The sequence below is a fragment of the Lissotriton vulgaris genome, chromosome 10 (assembly GCF_964263255.1).
Source record: "Lissotriton vulgaris chromosome 10, aLisVul1.2, whole genome shotgun sequence".
In the NCBI taxonomy this organism is placed as follows: Eukaryota; Metazoa; Chordata; class Amphibia; order Caudata; family Salamandridae; genus Lissotriton; species Lissotriton vulgaris.
The window spans coordinates 410,707,994-410,732,768 of NC_141698.1; the positions used below are offsets into that span (position 1 = coordinate 410,707,994).

The window sequence follows — 24,775 nt, forward strand, 5'->3', positions numbered from 1 at the left end:
TGGCACGCATTCCACCACTCATACTCTGCATTCATCCCCAAAGGCCTCCCGTCACGGGCCCCCCCCCCCCAACCCCACAGTCCCCCAACCGAACCCCCCCCGAACCAACACAGAACATTGTACAAAAATAGAAAAAAAAGTGCAATAACTATACTCATCGAGATCAGTAGGCCGAAGTCCGTAGGAAGCCCCCAATCAAGTGACAGGCCAGGGGAATGAACCCACTATTCCCCTTGGCCGTAATCGAGGTCGTCTCCCACCAGAGTACTTGCAAAACCCTCGATCAGAAGGCCCGAGCCTCCCCGGCGCAGATCCGCCATTCTTCGGGGGTTACGCTGCCCCAGAGCTAAGCTGTGAGTCGGCCAACGTGGCCGAGGCCACCGAAGCGACTGCTGCTCCTCGTTCCTGCAGGCTGGTAGAAAGGTCCGGACGCTGTCTAGCAAGGGAACCGGCGGGGGAGCGCCCCACCCTGTGCCATGAGTTCGAGCGGCGGCGCCGTCGAGACGGAGAGGCCGCCGTGGCCTGCGAGGACGGCACATCCTCCAACCCCAAGAGCTCTTTTGCCGCCTGAAGCGTGCGGATTTGGGCCAGACGGTTCTGCCATCTGAAGATAATCCTGAAAGGGTGCCCCCAGGAATAGGCGATCCCCCTCTCTCTCAGAAACGATGTGACGGGTCGGAAGTCCCTCCGCTTTTGCAGGGTGGATGCAGCCAAGTCCTGGTATAATTGTGGCCGATGGCCCCGGAATTGCAGTGATTCGATGGCCCGGGCTTTCCGAAGTATCCGCTCCTTCAGTTGAAAATCGTGGACGCACACCAATATGTCAGGGGGAGGGCCCCCCCGCGCCGTGGCAATTCCACCCGGTGCACTCTGTCCATCTGTATCTCCGTCGTGTCCGCCTCATCAAGGACCTGGAGAAACAGCTCCTGAACGTACCCCCGGAGATCCCCCGCCTCACCGTCCCATGGCACCGCCCGTATACGGATGTTGTTTCTACGGGAGCGGTTTTCAAGGTCTTCCGTATGCAGTTGAAGGTCCAGATTCTGCTCGGTGAGGCGGATTATGTCTTGCTGGAGCATATGAACATCGGTGGCCACACTCAGGTCCCTGTCTTCCAGGGTCGCCACCCTCTCTCCTATGCCGTCCACGTCCCTCTGCACTTCCCGTAGGTCGGAGGCGAGTTGCGCCCTGAGTTCTGATATATCCTCCTTGATGGAGGTGAACAACTCTGACATGAAGGCCTTCGTCGCTGGGGCGTCTTCATCAGAGTGCTTCGACGACCCACTCGCCCCAGGGGAGGCCGGTTGTTGGGAGGCTTTGTCCTTCCCCTGGTTCCGTTTGCGCTGCACAGTAGACATGGCGGCTCACCGCGCCTTGCGCCGGCTCCACGTGGCTAAGGAAAGTAGCGGGGCCTGCAGGCGGACCAAGTGCTCAGCGCCCGCCGTTGCCTCCAAGCGTTTCCAGGCCCCCCGCACTCAGGCACTCGACCCGTGGACGTCTCCTGTATCCCAGGCGGGAACCCCAGAGAGCCGGTGTCCTTCTGCCTTGGCCATCCGTGCCTCCGCTCTGCTCGTGTCGCACCTCCAATTAGCGGTAGAGTCACTCCTTAGCCCCGCCGCCGTCCGGCTTCGCGCAGCACCCAGGCCCGGGGCCTCGAAAGTTCAGACAGGCCGCTGGCGCCAGCCGCGAGGGGAGGGCTGGACGATGGAGATAGTAAAGTGCTACTAGTCGTCCGAGTGCCACTGCACGGCCAGGGGCCGGTGCTCCACCTCCCCCAGGTGTGGTGGGGTACGAGCTGGGTCTCGTCGTCAGGACCTCCCTCATCCAAGCTCAGGTCCGAACAGCCGTCCGTCTACTCCAGAGTCTGCAGGCGGATCTGGGGCCCCGCCCTTCGACCGCGCCGGGCCGCGATGTCTGGAAAGCCCGGGGTCTCACAGGCCGCGGGTTGCGTTCACTCTCGCAGGCGCTTCCAAGGTCACACCGCCTCGGCGACCCCACCAACGTCTGCCGCTCCGCTAGGCGATCGTCTCCGCCACTGTAGGGGCTCGTGGGCACCCCCAAAAACGTGCTGTTAGATGCTTTGTTGGATCAGCGCCGGAGCGGCACGAAAAGGCGTCCTACTCCGCCGCCATCTTGGCCACGCCCCGTCAATAGAGTGAATTTTAATAAATTATTTGACACCCAAACAACAAATATCTAATCAGTAGAATTGGAGTTATGAATCTTTACAGTTTTTAGTAAACGTTAGCGCATAACAGATCAAAGCACCAACCACGAACAGCGAGTTGTGCAAAACCAGGTCGAGGTCGAAAGTTAAGGCAGATCGCGATGGAGTGTGGTTCGGATACAAGAAGTGGGTCGGGCCCGGTCAACGCTTACCTTCGGACCTAATAAATTGTTGAAGGCAAATGTCTAAGAATTTAAAGTTCAGTGGGGGAAGGTTGCATGAGGTGTCCAAGTTAGAAATGTCATCGTCAGATGGCCTTGGGTCAAAGCCACGGTGAAACCTTTTTCGTTCGGATTTAGTTGCTAAAATCAAAGCCAAAAAACTACAGCACTACAAAGCAGAGGGCTGTAGCCAAAGAAAGTTCTACAAGGCCGGATACCCTTTGGCAAAGGAATACTGAAACTGATTTGTAGCTGCAGAGAAGAAGGTAGTGGGAGATGCCACAAAGTCAATCCAACCGGAGATGCACCGTGGGCAGGTAGGCAAGCAGGTTGGTCACAATCTCCTCTTCGTTCTTAGAGCACTTTTTGGCCGAATTCTAAGTACTCAGTTTTGATAATTGTCTATCTTGGCAGCTTTAGCACCGCAACCAAGGGTTCAGGATTAGTGTGACACCTCTTGGGGGTCAGGACTCACTCCGGCTGGGTCCAGGAGCATGTTCAAAAAGATGGGAGCCTTTTATATTCCTGTGGCTCTGAAGAGAAGGTCAACAAACTAGCCCTTGGATTCACTTCTGGCAATACTGGTTGCAGGTGAAGATGCGAGCTTAACGGGTTGAAGGCGGGCTCCATGCAGCGAAGCAGTCCTTCCAGGTACAGCAGCAATCTGGAAGAGTGAACAACAGTTCACAGGAGCAGGCAGTCCCCTGAGTGTCCTTCCAAAGGTCCTGAAGCGAACTTAAAAAGGGGACTGAAAGTTCTATTTTTATATCCTGGTGCCCTTCTTCTGGAAGGTGGGAGAAGCTTCTGGAAAGGTTCTTTGAAGTGGACGGATTTTCCTGAATCCCCAGCCCTAGCTCCAAGATGGCCGCAGAATCAATGTAGGGTTGTTAAGGCCCTTTGTGTGAAGGCCCAGCACAGGCTTTTCAGGTACAAGTGGGGCTGTGTTCAGCTCCGCCACCCTCCTGACAGCAGATGGCCCATTGAGGCACAACTAATCACTCTATTGTGTAACTGTCTGAGGAGAATTCACAAAGTCTAACTGTCAGCTATACCCAGTCATATGACCCAAGACATGCAGCAGGCACAAAGGTATGTGGGAAGGGAAATCCCAACTTGCTATAAGTGTCAATTTCTGAATTCCAATGGAAAATCCAACTTTACCATTACAGAGCGTTTATCATTGCAACTTTATAGGTACCAAACATGATATATCTACCTGCTCACAATTTGGAATTCTAGCTGATTAAATTTAATAAGGAATACCCAATGTTATCATATGGGAGAGGTAGTCTTCACAGTAGTGAAAAAATGAATTCAAAGGGGTTTCACTACTGGACATGTAAAACTTAAAAATACATGTCCAACTTTTTGAGTACACAGCACTTCACCCGATGGGCTATCCAGGGCCTACCTTAGGGGTGACTTATATGTAAGAACAGGGGAGTTTAAGGCTTAGCAACATGGCAGTTAAAAACTGCATTCAGGCTGCAATGACAAGGTTTGGACATGTTTTAGGTTCTACTTGAGTGGGTAGCACAATAAATACTGTAGGCCCACTGGTCACATTTAATTTACATACCCTGGATACACCACTCTACAAGGGACTTATAAGTAAATTAAATATGCCAATTAGGTATATGGCAACTAACCCATGTTTGAAGGAGTGAGCACACGCAGTTTATCAATGGTTAACAGTAGTACAGTGGACAGAGTACCAAGGCCAACAAAATCTAATTTCAGCAAAAATTGGAGGTAAATAGGCAAAATGTGTGGGGGAAGACCACCCCAAGACTGATAGGTCTAACAGGATCTCAGTGATCAATGTCTTGCAAAGGAAACCCCATAAGTAAGTCCTGCCAATTTTAGGCAGGATTCCTGATGTAAGGACTCATTGACATCGCAGCCTGGCCCAGGGGAGCTCCAAAAGAACACAATTGTTCATGCAACTGTGAAGCACAACACTGCACAGCTCATCATTGCCCAGAAAACAGCACTGCAAAGGAAGGGGCACCATGAGCAATGGGTTCTCTTTACATGCTGCACTTTGGATTTATAGGATTGCTATTTAAGACCATTCATGAGGTGGATAGAAATCTATTCAAAGAAGAAAGAGAAAGATTGAAACTTGCAAAATTAGGGAATTTGGCCTGATGTGATAAAATATAAGATACATACGGTGACATGCATAAACAAAACGTTTTGCGATTCCTTATTAGCGATTTTTAAGGAATCGCAAATAAGGAATCGCAAAACGGGATGCATCAATTTAATCACATCATTTTTGCGATTCGGTAAAAATCGCAATTTTTACCGAATCGCAAATATTATGCGATTTCTAATTTGCGATTTCGCAATTCTCATTGATTCCTATGGGCCAAAAGGCCCATAGGAATCAATGGGAAGGCATTGACATTTTGCGAATTGCAATTAGCGATTCGCAAAATGTTAATGCATTCCATGGGTGCAGGGGGGGGTCCAAAGGACCCCCTCCTGCACCCCTGAAATGTATTTTAATGTGCATGTTTCACACACACATGTCCTAAGGACATGTGTGTCTGTAACATGACAGTGTTTAAAATGCTAATTTGAGCATTTTAATAATTTTTCGCAAATTACCACAAGGTTCACCCTTGTGGTAATTTGCAACCCCTAATTGCGAATTCGCTATTTTAAAAGGTTTCTTGCATTGCATTTAAGGAATCGCAAAATGTGATTCCTTAAATGCAATCGCAATTTGAGAATTCGCAAATATTTGCGAATTCTTATATTGCGAGGGCCTTGAATCTTCATGCATTCCAAAAGAGGATTTTGCGATCACAAACGGCCGATTTTTGCGATTCGCACCATTTGCGATCGCAAAATCCTTTGATGCATGTACCTGTTAGGGAGTTAAAGAAGGTATTTGCAGCCTTTTTTTATCTGTTCACAGGTGACAGCTGCTGTGTTGGAGATCTGAAGAGGAGCTGGTGTACTCCATCACCACATAAATAGAAGGGTGATAGTTCAGGCTTCTAACTCAAATCCACTAGAGGAAAATGCATAGATTATATATGAAAACAATATTTTTTTATTTATTTTTTTTTATTTTATTTTTTTTCCTTCATTACAACATATTATTATGAGCATTACATATATCACAATTTTATACATTACTGTATTATTAATTTATAATATAGTGATTTAAACACCAGCATTAAATACTAACGTGCCACTTATACAATACAGCTACCTAAAGAAAGCATACACATACTAAGATTCAGCTATAATAAGCGAGCAAACTCCAAAATAAACACAAGAAGTAAAGAAGATGAAAGCCACAGACAGTAGTGGTAACGATACCTTCAACATGCTCCTTCCCCCCTCCCCTAGTTACTCCTTCTTTGCCTCTCTTTCCAGTTACATATTGGCTCCCAAATTCTATTCCCCAATCGTCTTCCATTTCTCCCCTTTCGAGCATACATTTTTTCCTCTATATTATATGCATACAGAGTGTTTGCCAGCCAGCATTGCAAGCTCGGAGGGCTTTTATCTAGCCAGGCCCTGGCTATTGTGAGTCTATAGACCGCCATTATTAGAAACATAAATTCAGCATATTGAACCTGCTCCTCATTATTCACACCTAGCATAATCCACGTCGGCGTAAGGGATAACTCAATACCCAATGAAGTTGCCAAAAACCCCTCGATCTCGCTAATCAATGATCGTAGCTTGGGGCATGTTGCAAAAATATGTACGCTATCTGCTTCCAGCTCATTACATCTGGGGCAGTTGATACCTTGATTCCCCCCCCCATTTTGCAATCTTTGCAGGCGTAAAGTACAAAAAATACAATGTTTTATAATGCTGAGATTGCAACGGGGCAGCGCACATTATCGTACAGCCCAAATTTAGAGAATTATAAAACAAACTACCATCAATTCCCAATTTATCCTCCCATTTCTTACTAAATTTAACTAAGTCATCTTGCTTATTTTCCACCAATGCTGCATAAAAAGATTTAATAGAGCAATCCCCCATCAATTTTATTTTCTCCATAATCCCTATTTTATTAAAACCTGCTGGACCTCCAGCTTTGTTGTTAAGAAAGCTTCTGACCTGTAGATATTTAAAAAAATCCCCTATTATCTAAGCCATATGCGTCTCTCAGCTCTGAGAATTGCTTAAAACCATCCTGTGAAAGTAAATCACCAATTTGCGTGACCCCCCTTGTAGCCCAGTCTGCCATAACATGATCGGCAAAGATTTCCTTAGGGAGTGATCTGTTACTAAATAATTGGACATACCTGTTATACCTTCCAATCTTTACTTTCTTTAAGAATGCATTCCAGACCGTCACTGCCGCTCTTACGGTTTTAAACTTAGTCCTCTTAAAATAACTATAGTCAATACATTTTAAAAAGCAATTCTCAGCATTTACCCCAAGCGCGACAGCATAAACCTCTGTGGACATCTGCTGTAGTCTTACATCATCAGAGTTTCCACCAATAAGGCCTTGAATATATTGGAGCACCGTAGCCATGTAATATAAACGAAAATCTGGTGCCCCCCACCCTCCTTTTTCTCTAGGAAGCGTCATGTACCTATAGGCCCTCCTAGTCTTACCTTGGGCCCATATAAATCTATTACATATTGCCTCTATACTGTTGAACCAGCTGGCTTCAATCAACAGAGGTACAGCCCTGAATACATACAAAAATTTAGGTAAAATCATCATTTTGATTATATTTGTACATCCAACCAGCGACAAGTGTAAGTTATTCATTCTTTCCAGATCTTTTTTCGTTTGATCAATCAAAGGATCCATATTTTTTTCCACAATTCTACTTACTTCCGCTGTCATTTGTACCCCTAAGTAGGTTGCTATATTCGTTACTCTATCATCGTTACAAATTGCCCATTGATTTTTAACTATCTGTGTTTTTGTAGTATTCAAGCTATAGCCTGAGAACTGACCAAACCTCTCGGCTTCTGCTTCAATTACCCTAATGGCAGCTGAGGGTTCTGGAGTTAAGATAGCGACGTCATCCGCATAGGCTAGCGATTTAATCCTACGACCATTTAGTACTAATGGTGATATCTCTTGATTAATTTCCAATTTTCTTATATAGGGGTCAAGATATAAAGCAAAGAGCAGAGGAGAAGAGGGGCAACCCTGCCTTGTACCTCTTTGAATGTTAACTGCAGCCGAAAAACCTCTGTTGATTCTTATCTTGGCTGTCGGATCAATGTACAGTGTCTGTAAAGCCTTTATAAATCCTGGACCTATACCGTGCCACCTCAAAACATCCCATAAATATCTCCATGAGACCCTATCAAAGGCTTTTTCAGCGTCGAGAAATACCGCTGCCATTGGGTCTTCTAGAGTATCTGCAACATCAAATGCCGTAATTGCTAACCTAGTGTGGTGGGTTGTTCCCTTACCTGGGATAAACCCATGCTGAGAGGGAATAACCAACGATTCAATTTTTCTGGATAATCTTTTTGCTAGCATTTTGGAAAACACCTTGACGTCGGCGTTCATTAACGTAATAGGTCTGTAGGAGCCCGGAGCATCCGCTGGTTTGCCTTTCTTCGGAATAACAATGATGTCTGCGCCTCCCCAAGAGTGCGGGACAGACTCACCCACTTGTGCTAACAGCATCATATTATACATATCTGGTAGCAGAGAGGATTGAAAAATGTTATAAAATTCAACTGGGATCTGGTCCGGGCCAGCGGCCTTCCCAGATGGCAGCTCTCTCAGGGCCTCAATCAGTTCCTCCAATTTAAATTTCTCTTCCAGCTCTTTCCTATCTGCCTCCTCTAATTTTGACGGCTCTATCTCACTCAGGTAAGCCCTTATATCCTCTTCTCCTCCATCTCCTTCTGATTGATATAGTGCCATATAAAACTGCCTAAAAACCTCTCTAATCTGTTCTGCTCCCTTAACTTTGACTCCTTGATTATTTCTAATCTCTTTAATGTCTGCCATCCCATCTCTTTGTCTAGCTCTTACCGCTAATATATGACCAACTCTCTCACTGAGTTCATACGCCTTCTCTTTATTAGCCATGTACTTCTCCACTGTTTTTTTTGCCATCCCGTCCATAACTTCCGCTCTAAGAGCAACTAGTTTCAATAAGATCTGTTCAAGTGGTAAATGCATATTTATAGCCATCATAAGTTCCTCTTCTACCTCTCTAATTAGTTCGTTGTCTCTCTCTACTTTTTCCCTCTCCCTTTTCTGTGCAGAAATACCATAGCTCAGGGTCATTCCTCTTATTCCGGCTTTGCAAGCATCCCACACCATCCCTGGTGTTGAGGTGCCTCTGTTAATTTCCCAATATTCCTTAATCCATTCAGACATTTTCTCCCTATATGTTTGATCCTGAAGCAGCATTCTATCAAATGTCCATTGTGTCAGCCCCTTATTTCTCTTTTGTCCCAGGTTTACATTTAGCACTAGTGGGCTGTGGTCAGAGATGATCCTAGGTTCTCTTTCTATCTTTACCCCCTCTATTACGCCTCGTGTAATCAGAAAATAATCCAGCCTAACTAAAATCTGATGGGGAGCTGAAAAAAAAGTACTCCCGTCCAGATTCGGATGACAATTTATCCATGGATCCTCTAAGGAATTATTTCTTGCCATGTCAGCCAGAGCCCTGTAAGTTCTCTTTTTCCTCCCCGTGTATTTCCTATTGGAATCTAGAAAACTACTATCTGCATCATGCAAATTCAAATCTCCACACAAAATAATAGGCTCTGGCCACTGTGCAAGTTCTACATCCAAAAATTGAAAGATATCAGGATCATCACCAGTGGATCCATACACTGAGACAAGCGTAAAAGTTTCTCCCCTAAACGTTAATTCTGCTAACACCCATCTTCCCCATTGATCCTCCAACTTCCTCTTGACTAGTGTATCCTGCCTTTTGCCCAGGATTACCACCCCTCTTGTCTTAGTATTCTGATTGGTTTTTGCTAAAACATTAAAACCCAGTTGATCTAATAAGTAGGCCTTAGTGCCCTCGATGTGTGTTTCCTGAAGGCACACTAGGTCTGGTTTTAATGACTTTAACAAAGCAGCAGATTTTAACCTCTTATTCAACTCGTTAAGTCCACATATATTTATTGAAACTATTCTACAGGTCATTATGTTTCACAGATTTTCCTAATCCAGATTTCCATTTGCACCAACAAGCTTTAAAGAATATCTTTAACATTTCCCCCACATTTTTCCCCTTGGGTTTGCTTATATATTTTAGCCCATGAATCTTTTGGTGTATTTTGCGTACCTTCCTACTTCTTACTCCCTCACCGTGTTTGTGCTCAAAACCAACCTGTTTATCTCCCCCCCTCGCCACCCACCCCTCTCCCCCCCTTGCCCCCCACCCCTTAGGAACCCCCCCCCCTTGCTACAGGCAAATAGGCCAATCCTGGCCTATGTGTAGCCTCCTGTAGTCTGTAGAATCGCTACTCTCTCCCATCCTGATTCCTCACTGTTAAGCCTTACCTAATGTTTCTTACGGGGTCTTTGGTGGAGTTCTCGTGGGAGACCTTGGTGGGGTTCTGGATCTAGTTCTACTCTCCTTACCCCTACCAGCTTCCGATATTTCTGCTAGGTATTCTGCTGCTTTTACTTCTGAAGTAAACATTCTGGTGTAGCCTTTCCTAATCACTTTCAGCCTGGACGGGAACAATAGATACGCTTCTGCCCCTTGCTTTTGGAAAGGCCCTATCAGCTGCCTTAGCTTCCACCTCCTTTCCACAGTAACGTGGCAGAAGTCCGGCCTGGAGAAAAAGGTGTTCCCGTCGGCTATCTTCCTTGAATCAGGCCTAGCTTTGTCTATTATTTCCTGCCTCGCTAGAAAATTGCCTAAAAAAACCAACATTGCTCTTGGGAGCCCCTTCTCATCCCCTCCCCGATTCTTCTTGAACAGTGGATACCTATGTGCTCTCTGCACTTCCACATCCCAATGCCATTTCGACTCGGGAAAGGCCTCTTCCAGAATCTTAACCACATACCCTCTGGGGTCCTGCCCCTCCTTTCCCTCCTCTATGCCCAGAAGTCTCACATTGTTTCTCCTTTGGCGATTCTCAAAGCTTTCTAGCTTCCATTGGAGATCTTCAACCACCTTCACTTGATCTGTTTTGAAAGATTGCCAGTCTGTCACTTCGTCTTCAACCCTGCTTGTCCTTTCCTCGACTTGTGAGACTCTCCCTTCAACCTCCTCCTGTTTTCTGCTTACTTTCCTTAATGACGCTTGAAGCTTTTTTGTGTCTCTTTTTGCCCTTCTGCTCTCAGTCCTTGCCTCTTTCTGCATCTGTTTTAAAGTCCCAAACAGCATTTCAAGGGTTACATTCTGCGTATTCTGCCTCCCCTCCTTTTTCGCTCCTTCCTGCTCGCCTTCCTTGTAAGTCTCTGAAGTAGCGGCATAATCCCACGACAATTTCTTAGACATACTGCTCCTTGATCCTCTACCACTTCTTCTTTTGCCACTGCCAAATCCTTTCTTCTTTTTCGTTGCAAGATCATTAGAACCCTTACTAGTATCTGAATCAGAGGTGTGTTCAGTACTTTCCTCATCCTCAGATTCCAATGACTCCTGCTCACTAGCGTTTGCATTTGATGAGTCTGTCTCCTCATAAACCGAAAAAAACTCAGGCGAGCCTCCTCTCATACTTCTGTCTAAATTTTTCGTATTCCTGCCAATGTCATGACTCAGATACAGCCCTTTCTGCTCCGTTAAGCTCTGGGTGCTGCCCCAGCTTGCTCCTGCACCCTGTATACGATTACTGTGTGATTCTAACTGTACAGCCAGCAGAGCATCCAGCATCAGCTTATTATTTTGATTTTGATTCTCTATCGGGTTTGAAACAATATCCTCGAGGCTGTTGTTCTTACCAGCCTCCTTGTTCGCCTTTCTGCATACTGCCGCTTCTGTGGCTTCTGCGTTCTCCTCCGCTCGCAATGAGCCGACTTCTGCAGCACTCGTTGGTTGCCCAGCAACCAAGCCGTCTCTGACGCTTGCGTCCTCGCGGTCCTCGCGGTCCACCGATCCTGCTCCTGCTACAGCTTCCGCATTCTCCTCCAATGCGTCTCCATGGACGTCGTCAGTCGATACCGGCAGCACTACCCCCTCGACCAGCGGTTTCTCCTGACAAGGATCGATCCCCTGAATCTCAATCCGTGGTACCGCTAAAGAAATTCTTGGCGTAAAAGACTCAGGTAGGGTTGCTTGCCGCTTCTGATCTTTCGTAAATGCTGATTGTGCTGTTTGCGCGCGCTGCGCTTTCCCTTCCAGTGTAATCTCCCTCGCCGTTTTAGTTATTCCCGAGCGGGTCTCAGGGCCAGCCTCGGATTTCTTTTCTTGTTTTTCATTCTTCTTTGCTGCTGTATTCTTTGAGGGTCGGCTAGGGATTTCCGCTGCTTTCTTCAGCGAGGTAACCTTCGGGACCGCTCCCTCTCTCACTGCTGCGGCTGAGGCTTTAATCGGTCCTGCATTTGGCTTCTCTCTGTCTGCCTTAACTCTTTGAGACATGTTGGCGGGCACCTTCACAAAGCTTAGCGCACCTCTCCACCAAGTCAGCCACTTTAATACCTTCTTTGACACTTTCTTTGGTGCGAAACTCCACCACCTCCCTGGGTTGAATGTATCTGGCGGAGCACGTTGAAACTGGTTAACCAGACCCCACATCCCTGGCTCAGCAGTGCTTCAGCATCTTTCGGATGGGAGAGAGTGAGAGTGCGACTAGTCTCTACAGAGCTGCAGCGGCCATCTTGCCCCCTTCCGCGAAAACAATATTTTTGTAGTAATAAAACTATATTTGGTTATGAATCACCATCAAAGTGTACACAATCAAATACAATAACAGAAACACTAACACCTAATGCATGAAAGATAATACATATAAACTTGTTATGTAAAAGATCTATATAAACAAGATAACAATATTGTCACAGCTTCCAGTATAAAATCACAATTCATCAATACCTCTTGAAAAGACTATCTTTATCACCTCATGTACTTAAACAATATGTCTCCAGGTGGTAAAATTATATAATAGATTTATAAAGTGGCTATGCAAAGTGCAACAAATAATAATGTGCAAAATAGATATGTATTTCATTAAAAACACCCAAATTAAAAACAATTACCTATGGGCTTATGGTACTCTTTACCTGAGCAGCATTAGGAAACGTATTATCAGCATACTGCCTATACAGTTTCACAGGTTCATATCCTCTTATAGAAGTTAGAAGCAGTGCAATAGAATCATAAAGTGACCGTGCATAGTGTGTATAGACAAATGTGCAAACAGCAATTCCATAAGAGGGACATATTTGGTTAGCAATAACATCAGTCAATAGCATTTAAAATTTGTGTTCTCTTAAACCACACTGCTTGAAAAAATTTACTAACATCAAATACTATTTCTAACGATGTGTCACTTTTTAAAATCCTAAAAGCTTCCAAGTGATTATGAGTGCCCATGTTGCGGCAAAGTGTAGCTAACCATTTACGACGTAAAATACAATACTCTCTAGAAAAAAATATATGTTTCCCATTGTCATTGCTCAAGCCACATGCAGGCCAGATTATAAAATCTTGATTTGTACACTATTTACTTGTAAAAGACCTTAAAGGAAGAGTTCCATAATGAAATGGTATGTACAAATTCCTATTAGAGGCAGGAATATTAGACATAAGAACTTTTCAAACATTGGAAAATGCTTATAATTAAAAAACTTAGTAATTGCAGTCCCTCTTTGGCTGTTCATTACGTATCGGTCATTTTTGTAGGCCCAATATTAATCTTTTATCAATTGTTGGTTGTTTTTACTAATAGTAATAGTGTCATCCCACAAATTCTGCATACCAAGTTTAAAAAACTGACCTGAAACCGATTTAACCCATGGGATATTCCTGGCTCCTGGGAGTTTTAATAGCTCTATCAGTGAATCTTTAAAGACTCCAAGTTCAGGTGTGATCGAGAGTCTGATCCAATATGCTAAGGTTTTTAAAACAGCCAGGTCGGCAACTCTTTTCATCCCAACATCAAAATACATAGGGGTAAGAGGTGAGCTGGATGGTAAACCAAGCAATTTCCTAATGAAATTATTCCCAGCAATTGTCAATGAATGTGGGTAGGCACAGCCCCAAATCTCTGCCCCATAGAGAGCTGCTCCATGTGCTATAGCACAATAGGTTTCCAGGGCAGGAAAAATTATATGCAACGTGGTTTGGCTGTAGAACCTTAAAATGGCATTAGATCTGTGTTCTATTATTAGTGTATATTTATTCAATTGACGTGTCCACCTTAGGTTGTCCATGAGTCTAACACCTATGTAGTCAAAATGATGTACTCTATCAAGAGCCTCGCTTCCTACATAGACAGTACAACTTTTCCTTTTAGTCTGCTCAAACACCATATACTTGGTTTTACTTATATTTAATTCTAGGTCTCTGGATTTCAAAAGCTTTAAAATGTGTCAATTAAAATTTGGAGACCCATAGGTGTTTTAGATATAAGAAGAGAGTGGTCTGCAAAAAGCAGAATTGGTATCTTGTTCAGAGCCGGGGATTCATTTCTACAGTGCTCTAGAGCTTCCACAACATCGTTAATGTACAGGGAGAATAAAGTAGGTGCTAGGACATAGCCCAGGAAAACTCCTCTCTCAATAGGGATAGGATCCGTTAGTTCGCCATTGGGGCCCCAGCGAACTTGAGCAAAATTGTTTAAATGAAATTTCTTAACTAATATACTAAATCACCTGGGACCCCAATGTTTATCAGGGCTTGCCATGGGTAGAACGTGGTATAAGATCAAACACTGCTCTAAGGTCAATAAAGCCACATAAAGTTTTTCATTCTGTAATAAAACATATTTCCAGTATGAAACAACAAATCTAAAAATCTGATCTATTATGCTAATCTTAGCTCTAAAACCAGCCTGAAGGGGAGACAACATTTCATTCGTTTTTGTCCAATCAAGAACTCCTCTTAAAATTTGCCTAGCAAACATTTTTGGGCCGTTATCAATTAGGCTAATTGGCCTATCATTTGATGGTTCACCTGTGTCATCTTTTTTAAATATTGCTATAATTTCAGTCCCAAGCCAGAAATCTGGTACCATACCACGAGCTGCTATGGCATTTGACAATACATTTAAATATATGGACCAGATCAAGGGTATAGATTTGTACATGTCTCCCGGGGGCTGTAGCAGATTTTAGCGAGTCAATCACTCTAGTTGTATCTTCGAAACTAAAAACAACAGGAGTAGTGGGATTCAAAGCTATAGGTACATTGAAAGCACCACTACATTTTAAAACCTGGGAATGCTCTGGAGCATAAAGAGCAGAAAAGTATGCCGTCCATTTGTCTGCAGGAATATTGTAATGATGTGAATTTGACTTATTCCGCTTTGCTTGAGCCACAAGACGCCAAAACAGTCTAGCATCATTAATTTTACTGGCATCCAAGATGTCTTGTCATAAATTAGTGTCCCAATTCATATTTGCCTTGGTCAAAGTTGTCTTGTATGAAATTCTTGCTCCCTAAATACTAGCGCAATCACCCTTGATTATAGCCTTCCTCAGAGATAGCTTTGCTACTTTACATGCATGATCAAACCATTTTTCCACCTTAGCGGGATAAGAAATCTCATTAGAAATATCTTTATAAAAATCTTTTCCTAGCGCTTCAAATAAGCCAATATGTATTTTTATCATAAGAATTACGTCCTCTCTTAACCCTATATATGTCTCCAGATACATTACAAAAGGTTTGTAAATATGTATTCATAATTGTTGATTGGACATTACATTCCTCTAAGAAACATACAGCGATTATTTGTTATAAGAGGGCCTGGCACAGTAGTTGTATAAAGATTGTTACCTTCCCTCAGGGAATTACCAATCAAGATTACATCTGATGAATTATGGTCACTATCCAGTTGCTTTACCACTTTCATGTCATCCAGAAGTGGCCATAGTCTCACATCAATAAGGGCTTAATCAACAACACTAGTACAATCCCCTCTTTTGAATGTTACTGCTCTACTAGGGTCGGAAGGGGTACACCCATTGCAAACTCTAAGGCCCCTACTAATAGTAAAGGTTGCCACTTCTAGTGTGAGATTGGAAAAAACATTCTTTGGGTGTCCTAATAATGGAGAAATACCCCATATTTCATCCTCCTTTCTTTTAAATAGACAGAGGGTTCAAAAGAGGTATTAAAATCACCTGCTACTACAACCTTTGTGTTTGGTCCCGAAAGGATAACGTAAGTGATTTATCAGATCCCCTTATATTTCTGACATAAATATTAAAAATGGTTAAACATAATCCAGATGTGAAAGTCGCACTAACCCCCATTAGATGCAGACTATCAATGTCCATCAATGTGGATCTACTAGTGCATCCATTCCTAATTAAAATCATAAGACCACCAACTGCTCTCCCGAAGTGTTCTGCCGGTTTTCCATACTTTCTCTGTTTCCCAAATTTCTTGTAGTAGACAGATGTCATATTTTGCTATATATGTCAACCAGTCAGATTCAACCAATATATACCCCAACATAGTTATGTTCCAAGATAGTAATCTAATAGATAGTAATCTAGTAGTGGGGAGGGGGTTACTCTGCCCACTTGACCCATTTCCTGATGGGACTACTAGTGTCTCATCTTGGTCTAGATTCACAACGGAATTTTTTTCCAATTGGGGCAACATAATCAAATCTGTTGACTATCTGACTAATACCTAGTTTACACAAGGGTAAAAGTACTGGCACTGTTTCAATGTGCTCACTGCTCCCTATCAGGGTAAGTGTGTCTGCTAAGCCCTCCCTAGCCCTGTCCCAGGGCTCTATAACTTCATTCCCAACACAATGAACAAAGGAATTACTTAGGTTAACAACTGACAAAGCAGAATCTTCAATGCACCCTAATATACGAGCGGCTACCTGCACTTTAGGAGTTATAGATATTTTGCTGTCTATGCATTTCGTTAGTGTATTATAATTTGTTTTGGGAGTGCACAATAGTCAGTTAATTTCTTCCAGATTCGATGAACCAGCAACAATATCTCTTGGGGTCTCGATGGATGGTGGAGATGCCTTCATTCTTATGCTCAGCGGTTTGATCCCATTTAAATGACAAGTGGGCAATTTCAAATTAACAAGATTTTCAACCAAATAATGTGACTTAAAAGCAACTTGTATGTAATCATGAGTCATTGTAGAGGATGAATATCTTTTAGCATGCACAATGTCAGATCTGACCACTGAGAGACATTTCCGCACAACCCTCAACCAGTGAGTTGCTTTGTTGATCAGGGCATCTGAGTCCTCGTAAGAGCCTGGTTTCAGCTTCGGGACCTGGGTCATATAAATTGAATTAGAAGGGAAAGTAGTTATATGATCTTACGACACCAAAGGGCGATCTTTGTCACAGAATCTCCTTGATAGATTAAAAGTGGGCAGCCCAAAATTGACAGTAGACATTGAACACCTGCCACGATAACGATCTCTCACCTTCCTTGAATAAATGACAGGTGTCAATTTATTGTTAAGCCTGTCCGAGTGATTTTAGTAATCTCACTAGCTCGGAGCTGGATTTATCTACAACAAATTGCAAAGTATTCAGCATCTTTGATGGAACAGCCATTTTCCCTGGTTGTGTTCTGTTGTAATTCATGGGAATCGCCTGTTGTGGTGCCTTACTTAATATTTTGGAGTAACAACATTTGCAATTAGTACTTAACTGATCTATTGTCAAAGAATCAATAGCCTCCCTCAGACAAATGTTGTTGTGGTCACAAGAGCAAGTTCTATTTGATAATTTAGTAACTTGATCCGACAGTAGCAAAATAAAATATTTTAGATGGTCCAATCTAATGTCCAACATTTCAAAACAGCTGTTCATGTTATAATTAGTAACAGAAACAGTACTGTCAGGCAATACAACTTGATTTATTTCAGTAGGGGCAACCTGTGGACCCCTGATTTTATCAACCAGCTGTAAGGGTTCAAAATGATTGTGGCAAGGCACATTTGCAACTATGTTTATTTCAGGATACAAGGGACATTCAGTTTTCTCCACCATTACTGGGTTCGGAGGTTCCAGAGATTCCAAAGATTCACAAGGATCTTTATTTGTTTACAAACATCCCAAATGCAAAAATACTGGTCGCAAAGGGGCAGATTCTGAGAATCTGCCCGTTCACGACTGTTTTTTAGCTTGATGCATGTGGCTGCAAATGTGTTAAAATCACCAGAGCTAGGAGGAAGCAGGAGAGCAGTGAAGGACACTGTTAATCAGTTCCCGCACAGGAATGGTCCACATATTGACCTGCTCTGAGACTCTACCCTTGGCAGGTAGATGATGAAGTCATTCAGTTGAAGCATTAAAATTTGATAATACCACTTACTGGGTTCAAAGTGTTCTTTTCAAATTCGTTTTCAGGTGAAAACAGCTAAGTCATCAGTTTGGTACAATCACATATATTGGTAAATTGAAATAGAAGACACAAACAGCTTACACCATTGGAGGGCAAACTCCCTCTGGCCAACTGACAATCTCATAGCCCCAACACATCCCTGTTGACATTGAGCGCCCTGGGTCCAGTGCAAAGAATTACAGCACTGAACCAGTTATTATGATTTATGTTATGATCACAAGCTCAAAACACTAAGGGGTGATATGTTCGTGCTTTACAAATACTGATTATTATTATTATTACTAGCAGCCCGTCCCGACGTTTTCCGGGTATGAATTGCTGTCGGCCAGTAGTATATTGTTTTGTAGGATTTCTTTTAGATAGCATTTCTTATCTGTGACAGGCCTGTGAAACTCTCCGATTCACAGTGCACTGCTGATGCACTTAAGAGTGCGCGTTCAGTAGTTTGTGAACTCGAGTTTCCCTAATTTATTTTTCCTTGCAATATTATGTAGCGCAAACTCGACAACATGGCATGAGCACAATTTACATTACAGAAGAACACATTCATTTGTGGTAGGCACAGGGAGACAAAGCGATTTACTGGAATCACAGGATGTTGAGCTGATGCCGAGATTCGAACGTAGCTCCCCAGCTCTAAAGTTCGCAATTCTAGAACTTGTGTATCTAAAAGTGTATGTCGGTGCTGGCCATCAATGAGAGAGACCTGTGCATTTTTCAAATGGGTGGTGAAAAAATATGAGTATGTTGATGGAGATGTGGGCTGCCGTGCCACCAATTTACTTACCGGGGAGGGTAAACACCCATTATTCCGCAATTTTCTTTCCGCATACCATCACTCCGCATACTTTCATTACGAAAGTACCATGCCTCCGCAATGCCATTATAACGCATGGCATTACATTTTATATGCTTTTACCACACATACATTTACAACAATATTCTTTGTAAATGCATGAATGGTAAAAGCATGTTTTTTTTTAATGTTTGGATAATGTAAGTATGGGTATAGGGATATATGTTTTGGTGTACTGAGGTACGTTTTGGGTTTTTTGGGTATTTTAAGGGTTCAGATATAGTTTTGGGTTACGGGGTACAGGGGTATTTTTAGGGTTCAGGGCTAGGTTTGGGTTTTGGGGTATATGGGTATTTTTAGGGTTCAGGGGTAGGTTTGGGTTTTGGGGTACAGGGGTATTTTAAGGGTTCAGGGCTAGGTTTGGGGGTACATGGTTATTTTTAGGTTTCATGGCTAGCTTTGGGTTTTGGGGTACAGGGGTATTTTAGGGTTCGGGGCTAGGTTTGGGTTTTGGGGTACAGGGTTATTTTTAGGGTTCAGGGCTAGGTTTGGGTTTTGAGGTACAGGGCTATTTTTAGGGTTCAGGAGTAGGTTTGATGGTGGTGTACAGTGGTATTTTAAGGGTTATGGGCTAGGTTTGGGTTTTGGGGTACTGGGGTATTTTTAGGGTTCAGGGGTAGGTTTGGGTTTTGAGGTACAGGGGTATTTATAGGGTTCAGGGCTAGGTTTGGGTTTTGGTTTTGGGGTACAGGGGTATTTTTAGGGTTTAGGGATAGGTTTGGGTTTTGGGGTACAGGGTATATTTATAGGGTTAAGATGGGTTAGTGTTTAAGGGTGTTGGGGTATTTTAAGGAGTAAGGGTGGGTTATGATTATGGGGTGCAGGGGTATTTAAAGGGAGCAGGGTGGGATTAGCACACAATATGAGACATGGCATGAAGATGGGAACGTACTACACGCCCCCAGCGTTTGTCACGCCCCAGCACACGCCCACAGCACGACGCAGACATGCTCACAAGGTCTACTTTGCTGGCACAGTTCTTTTACCTTTTAAATGTATATGGTGGGCGTCTGCATAGCCTGTGTCCTTCTGCTGCAACTGCCCTTTCCAACGCTGTATTGGGTGTTGTGATTGTGCTGTGGTTCCTGAGATTACCCGCCTCAAAGGTTTGGGCTCTCTCTTTATTATATTAGTATGGATTTATTGGTATAGTACTGTAGTGCTCCATGGCTGCCTGAGCTAAGGTTGTAGAGAGCATGAGAGCATTGTCTCAGTGAAGCAGCAGGGACTGTTTGCAATCTATATCAGAGTACAGATTCCGTATGTGGAAGGGAGTCAGGAAAACACACTTGGAAAAGATGGGCTGGCATGTACAGGGCTGCATTGAATTGTGAGGGAAGAGTTTTGAAATTTCTCAAATCCCATGTGGTTAAATATTTGTGAGGAATTAAATATTAAACTGCTAAGCAAATTTGGAACCCTAATGTCATTGCTGTGTTTATCAGTGTAGGAAATGTTTTACATTATACTGGTGGAAGGTGTCACTCATGGCGAAGTTAGGATTATGGTTAAGAAGGCTTAATTTTCAAATAGTGGAGTCTCCAAATAGGTCTTCAAGTGGATGCAAAAGAAGACCACAGAAATGTGTTGAATTTTGTTGAATCTACCCTGGTTGTTGTAGAGGAATATAAAAATGTTTGGCTTCTGTTTTTCTACTGAACCAATCAATCAAAACAAATCTTTATTCAGCAAAAAGCCACAAAAGTCATAAAAGACATTTAAATAAATACATTTTCCAGCTAAAATCAGAAATACACATTTAATTGGGCGAAAAAAGCAACATACTAAAAGGCTCGATAGAGCCGTACAAGAAGGACCTCATACCTTTTTCTAATAGATAGAGCCCTTCTAATAAAATTGAGCACTGCATAACAAGTCTCTATCATACAAAGAGTCTGTAATACATCTCAGGCCTTCCTGGTGTACTCTCAATTTTGATCTATGTAAAGCTGGGAACAAAAGTGAGCGCCTAGGTTCTGCATATAGAGGACAAAATAATATGAAGTGACAAGTGCTTTGCTTAACCACATTATTACAGCAGCATGTGGGTAGATCATGTGACCATACACATTGTAGAGGGAAGGCAACCTTAAAGTGTATCATACATTGGATTTAAAAAACAAAATAGGGACGATATCTAACAACTGACACCAAATACCGATCTATCTGTAGCCTCAGATCTGAACAGTGCTTAGAGAAACGTTGTTTAACTTCCACTTTTGGTCTTAAAGTTATCAAATGAGGATCATCAAACAGTTCTTTCGGGCCTATTATCGAGAAGGATTTCTTCAAGTATGCAATGCAAGGAATGCGGACAACCGCATCCATAGATAAACGCAGGATCGAACCAAGGCTGCCTCTGGATTTCCCCAGATCTTGAGCTATAGCAAAAGTGGGGCAGGACCCATCTGATACTCCAAATAAGGGAGGCCTAATACCTCATAATAAATCAAAGTCAGGGCCACTGCCGCAAGCTGTGAGCCACGAGGAACCGCAGGGGAACTATGGCAAAGCTGCAGGGAGTGCTAGAGATCCTCATCCAGCGCATACCGCAGCAGTGGCGGCAGCAGCGGCAATCAGCAGCTAGGCTAAAAAAACACCTGCCGGTCAGTGCTAAAGGCAATGGGACCCCGCAGCGGATGGAGGTTTTGGCGAGGGCGACTTGCTCACATAGTAGAGCCAGACCATTTGCTACCCATTTGTCACCTACTAGTCTCTCCTTCGCCCGTCTCCAAATCTACTATTTAAACGGTTCCTCAGCTCTCACAGGTTATAGGAGTAATGTTGGGCACTTCTTAAGGCCTCAGTGCTTTTCACTTGGTGGAGTTCAGGACTTCTGAGGCCGGGAGTCTCTGTATTTTTTTGGTGTTTGTTATTGGGTGGAGCTGTAGTTCTTCAGTGCTGCAGAGAGGACTGAGACTACACTAAGACAAAATCTTTTATATTTACTACTCTTTTTAACATCTAAGAAATATTTTTTTAAAGCACACCCAAGCAGCACCAAGCAGCAACTGTTTTACAGTACTGTTTTATTTTTACATTGATCCCTCTTTATTCTCCTAATACAGGGAGCTTGGCTTACTGCGACTAAGTCAATTTCAGCAAGTTGGGGGTAATTGGCAGGATGATTAATCGGGAAGGGTGGTGGTGTCAAGCCTATGTTGCTTTAGATAGGCCCTGAGAATTCAGACAAGGAAGGACCATCTATTTTTTGGCATTTTATACCTCTCTTGTGGCTCTGACAGGCCACTTGGATTGTAAACATAAGTGGATATGTCATTGTTTTCCCAAGGATTATGAAGCAGGTCCATTTTATATCAAACTTCTAGTATGGAGCAGCCAGCATCTATTCTGTCTCTCAAGAGGAACCAAGAATTATCTCCACACCTAACGAGAACTAATACAGATTTTTTTCTCATCCCTTGAGAGTAGAAATTTAAAGGAATCTAGATTAGATTTCACCCAGTTGATTCCGGAAGGGATCTCAGAAAGAGAGAATACTACAATGCATCATTTGAAATCTTCAAAGGGCAGTTATGAGGGGCAATGGCCTATTGGCAGTTCACAGATAAAAACTGCATCCTTAAATTCGAATAAACCAATAAGGATGAGGGCTTCCTTGTTACCTATTTTTAAAGTTATAAATGTTTATGAGTCATGTGAGGAACAATTAAGAAATTACGTATTTCATAACTCTGATCTTAGTATGGAGGATTCACTTCCTTCTGATCAATTTGCCTCAATTTTAGAGCAGACAAAATATTTTTCTCAATCAGATGATAAAGTGCCTCATCCCCACATTGTGGAACCGTTGCTATCTAGTATGATGACTCGATGCATTTGGTTCTTTCTTCATTGTAGAAAAACTAAATAACAAACAGTTAATAGTTCAAGAGCATTAATTATCAATGTTTTCAGCAATTTTAAAAGCACTTACGAAAAAGTGTTTATCCAATATTAGAACATTGGAATGTTGGGAGCTCCATTGAAAACAATGGAGTGCTCCGGGCTTATAATGGCTGGTATATGCCCGGAGCTTCAACATTCCAATGTCTCTTTGTTCACAGCTCTGGCTGTGAACAAAGGCTTCAAGGACCCAGAGGGGATTCCAATCCCCTCACGCTCCCATAAGGCTTTGTTCTTTTTTGTTAGAACATTCTGCCTTCTAGTGGCAGAATGTTCTTATAGCCCTTCGTAACTGGGCTATACTGGCTATTAAAGTCCCTCTCCCTTGTTAAAGGCCTTCGCCTTCGGCCCGAGGCCTTTAACTCTAGAGAGCGCCTTTAATAGCCGGTATAGACCTCTACGGCGGGCTATAAGGCTATAGTAATGGTCAGGGTAATCTTGCCACAGTAGATTTGTCACCTTCTGGGAATAGTTTTTCTTGCAACATTAGATCTGCAGAGAGGTGTAAATCATTGTTATCCTCCATACAAATCTCTGTGATGTATACAGATCATTTGAGAACAGTGGTCCCGGATTCTAGTCATCAGGATTGCAAAGAACACCTGTCCCCTTTTCACTCTTTTAGGTTTAAGGCATTGGGTGAAATAAATCAAGTGGTTAGCTTCTCTTTTGCGGGGGAGATGGAAAAACACCCTCAAAATTTAACATTGAAATTGAGAATGTCATTCAAGCTGGTCTTGGTATGTCTGACAATAAGTCTGCTTCTTCTGGGCATACATCAATTTCTGAAGTTTTTAAATGTCAGAGGAAGAAGAAACAATTTAAAGTTTGTAGAATAAAAAAGAAACCGGTGGAGGAAATTAGATTTGCTAAATTATCTGATTAGCTGAGCCAGAGGTAAGGTCCACTACATTAGAGGCCCCTCCCTCCCCCATAATCTTACAAGATAGTTTATGCATGTCTGAAGACACTATAAATAATGAGTTGTTGCCTCTTCATTGTGTAAATTTAGTAAGTGAAAGTAGGAGGAATTCCAGTGGTGAGTGTAGTTCTGGTGTATATTTTGTTAGATCAGGGAATACTTTCCAGCTTAACCCTAAAGCTGTGAGGTTTTCTGCTAAAACTGTGATAGATTTCAGGAATGGTGAATAGATCACCTTGCAAGAAAAATAATTTTCTGACATACACATGTCTTAAAATGTATTGCATTTTTTCCTACACCTAACACTCATTTTTTTTTAATCAAGTAACTGTTTTTAAATATATTTTTCATATATGACCTCGGGCTCATCTCTTCTCAGGATATTGCTTTAGTTGAGCTGACATCATATGTCAATGAGGCACAAGACATTTGTGAAACTATTGTACATTTTTATTCTGAGTCAATTTCTGCTCTGATATTAAAACACAGAGATTTTTGTTTTTCAAAATAGGCATTGATGTTTTTGGGCGCAACATGTATAATATTATACGTACTTCTTGTATTAATATTTCGCTTGGGCATCAACATAGTCCTACTACTCAAACTAAGTTACCTATTATGTTGAAGTTCCTTGCCGCCAATTTGACAGTTGGTAATGCAATAGTCTTAGGTTAGTAAAGGAAAAAGTGCCTTATGTGGCTAATGATGACAACTTGAAGGACAATAGTTGTTCTTGACTCCACACTGTGCTTACTACCGTCTGTTCTTCCTAGCTCTTTTTGGAAATTATACTGTTGGAATGTGATAGGGATTCAGGATTTTTTGTCTGTATCTAATTTTGGTTCAAAGATGCATTTAGTATCTGTCTTCATGAAACATGGTTAACAAGTGTTTTTGACTAAGATGAATATTTTGTATTTTGCTCCCTTGCCATTCATAATTAAAGATCATCCAAGTGGCATATTTTGCAATGTTTATTCAGAGCCCTCTATTAATTTTATTTCATAATTAACCACTCTTCAAAAGGCTCTGTTAAGTTCATTGGCTTTGTACCCAAAATTAATTTTAATCGTGTCCGGTGAATTTAATGCAAGAATAGCAGCCTCTGAGATTAGGAAAATAGACTTTTTTGAATTAGATGCCTTCTGGGGTCTTTTGTCTCCTTGTTTTCAACACAAGAAGTGTTGTTTTTGCTCCTCTACTCCATTATCTTGAGCACTGGGGTTTAACCTGGCTGTGATTAACGGCCGGTTTGACAAT

At 42.7% G+C, this 24,775-nt stretch overlaps 1 protein-coding gene across 2 annotated transcripts in view; it reads left to right on the plus strand.

Moving 5' to 3' along the window:
- LOC147685309 (ectonucleotide pyrophosphatase/phosphodiesterase family member 7-like) overlaps positions 1 to 24,775 on the plus strand; it is a 232,918-nt gene that overhangs the window by 59,685 nt on the left and 148,458 nt on the right. The window lies entirely within an intron of this gene.